Source organism: Lipotes vexillifer, unplaced genomic scaffold (assembly GCF_000442215.2).
Source record: "Lipotes vexillifer unplaced genomic scaffold, Lipotes_vexillifer_v1.1 scaffold422, whole genome shotgun sequence".
Taxonomy (NCBI): Eukaryota; Metazoa; Chordata; class Mammalia; order Artiodactyla; family Lipotidae; genus Lipotes; species Lipotes vexillifer.
Genome location: NW_006779087.1, coordinates 3,091,088 through 3,094,232, shown reverse-complemented (window position 1 = coordinate 3,094,232; position 3,145 = coordinate 3,091,088).

Here is a 3,145-nt window from a genome sequence, read left to right as displayed (position 1 = left end):
CCCGCGTCCCCTGCATCGGCAGGCGGACTCTCAACCACTGCGCCACCAGGGAAGCCCCAGCATGCGGAATCTTTAGTTGTGGCATGCGAACTTAGTTGTGGCATGCGGGCTCTTAGTTGTGGCATGTGGGCTCTTAGTTGCGACATGTGGGATTTAGTTCCCTGACCAGGGATCGAACCCGGGCCCCCGGCATTGAGAGCGCGGGGTCTTAGCCACTGGACCACCAGGGAAGTCTCAGCTGGCTTGTTGTTTTGCAAGGAAGGGATTCAAAGTCAAATAGGAGAGTTCACATGGGCTGTCAACTGTGCGTGAAGAGCTGCTGTCATAGGGGTGAGGAGTCCAGGCTGCTGTGGGGAGAGAGACCCTGGCAGAGAAATGCCCTAGGATCTCCCCCCGTCCCTGTGGAGGGAGCAGAGACCCAGGCTGCGGACACCTCCATCACAGACCCCTGAAGCCTGGGGGAGCAGATGTGCACAAGGCAAGGTGACTGCAAGAGGAACACAGAGGGGGACAGTGAGGTGAAAACGTCAGGGACCCTCAAGTGGTACAAGGGACCGAGTTAGTTAAGTCAAGTCGCCTGCACAGCTTGGAACCCTAACTGGATCCTTTGCTAAAATACATCTTCAGCCTCCAGCAAAGTTCAGTGTGATCTGGGCCAGGGGAGGGCAGCAGCCAGGGACAGGGACAGTATCCCAGCAGAAGCTGTGCCACTTGCTGGCCATCTGGGGATTCTTGGAGAAGAGCATCAGGCAACGGAGGCTCCAGCCTGAGAGCTCCGGAGTCCGGCCGCCTAGGCATCCCTCTGTCCCCAGACACCGCTCCCCTTCCCGTGGGGCGTGCCCCTTCCCACGCCCCTGCGCCATCATTGCTGGGTTGCTCTCTGGTTGAGTGGAGCACATTCTTTGGTGGTTTCCTGAGAAAACGTACGAGAGAGGTGCGTGTTCTGGGCCTCCGTGGAAGAGCTGGTCAGCCTCTCACTGATCCCCCCCACCCGACACCTGACCTTGGCTCTCACCATGGCCCTGGTCCCTGGGCCTCCTCGCTGTTTGCTCCTTAACTGTTTGCTCAGGTGGGCTCCTTCCTCAGGCTCCCAGTTCCTGCTGTCCTGCTGCCCAGAGGGCTTTTCCCCACTCACCTTTATTGCTCCTTCTCATTCCGGTCTTTACTCAAATGTCACCTTCCCCAAGACCCCACTTAACACTTCAGCCTTTCCCCCCCGCACTCTCTGTGCACCCTCCGTTTTGCTATTCTCCACAGCCCTTCCTACCACTTGTTATGGATTTCAACCCCCCAAAAACAGATGTGTTGAAATCCTAAGCCCCAGGACCTCACATGTGACCTTATTTGCATTGCAGAGGTAATTGGTCAAAGAAAAGTGAGATCACACTGGAATAGGGTGGGCCCCTAATCCAATATGACGGGTGTCTTTATTAGAAGAAAGATATTTGGAGTCAGGTGCACAGGTGTCACGTGGAGAATGCCACATGACAATGAAGACAGAGGTTGGAGTTACTTGGGTACCAGCCAAGAAACACCAAAGGGTGCCAGCAAGCCACGTGAGCTCGGAAGAGTTCCCGACAAATCACAGAGGGGGCATGGCCCTGCCGACACCTTGGTTTTGGACTCCTGGCCTCTATAACTGTGTGACTTTGTTATGGCAGCTCTAGGAAACCAACATGCCATCTGATATTCTCTGTTTTAAATTACCTGTATTATTTATCATCTGCCTCACCTCACAAGAATGCCAGCAGCACAGGGGCAGGGACTTTTATCTGTTTTGTTCACTGCTGCATCCTCAGGGTCTAGAGCAGTGCCTGGCACAGGTAAGTGGTTTATAACACTAGTGGAATGAATGAATAAATGAAACCTATCATGCCTCTGTACCACTGAAGACTGGGTGCGTGGCTGCCTCTACCTCTCCCTTCCCACCCCTGGGTACCTTCTGTGAAGCATGGATGACCCTCCATCACACCACCCTTTAATGCAACTCCAGTCACCTGCCATCCACCCTACCTGAGCTACCTGAACCCACCCTTGAACTTTGGTGTCACCTGGAACTGTCCCATCTGGGTCAGCGTCGGGGCTGGACCCAGGGTCTGGCTGTCTTGGGTGCAGATGTCCCCCAGAGAATCTGTTATAATCTGAGAAGTGAGAACAAATGGGAGTCAAGAAAGAGCCCTGGTGGCCCAGTGGTAAAGAATCCGCCTTCCAACGCAGGGGACGCGGGTTCGATCCCTGGTCGAGAAACTAAGATCCCACATGCCGCCGGGCAACTAAGCCCGTGCGCCACAACTACTGAGCTCGCACGCCTCAACTAGAGAGAGAAAAACCCTCATGTCGCAACTAGGGAGAAGCCCATGCACCACAACAATAGATTCCCACATGCCTCATCGAAGATCCCATGTGCCGCAACTAAGACCCGATGCAGCCAAATAAATAAATAAATATATATATATATAAATAATAAATAAATCTTTTAAAAGAAAGAGCCCAGGGCCTGGGGCAGAAGAGCAGCCTCCTTCACCCGCAGGTCTGGGGGCTGAGCTGGAGGAATAGAAGAGGAGCAGAAAGGGAATCAGAGCTGGAGGGGGTCAGGGCTGAATGGTTCAGGACAGAGGCTGTGAGAATGTCAGGCGGGCAAGGGCTCTTGCTGTTGGGTGAGGCTGAGACACGTGGGTGGGTGGGTGGGTGTCCCGAGAAGGGGCACGAGACGTGTAACTGAACACTCGGAGGGAGACTGCCAGGGGCGAGCCCAAGCTGGGGGAATGCCTGACAGGGACCCCCAGGCCTGAACAGGGGAAAGAGGCCAGCTGGGCAACGGGAGGAGGAGGGTCAAAGGCCCAGAAGACATGGTGGAGAGCGGGCAGAGGTGACGAGAAGAGGGAGCAGAGACCCAAGAGGGCGGCAGCTTGGGGACCTCATTCTGGACCCCATCCTTGGAGCAGTGAAAACCCATGCTGGCAGGTGGGGATGGGGGCGTCCAATAGGGAATGGCTCGACAGTCTACTACTTTTTTTTTTATTTTTTTGCGCGGTACGCGGGCATCTCACTGTTGTGGCCTCTCCCGTTGCGGAACACAGGCTCCGGACGCGCAGGCTCAGCGGCCATGGCTCACGGGCCCAGCCGCTCCGTGGCATGTGGGATC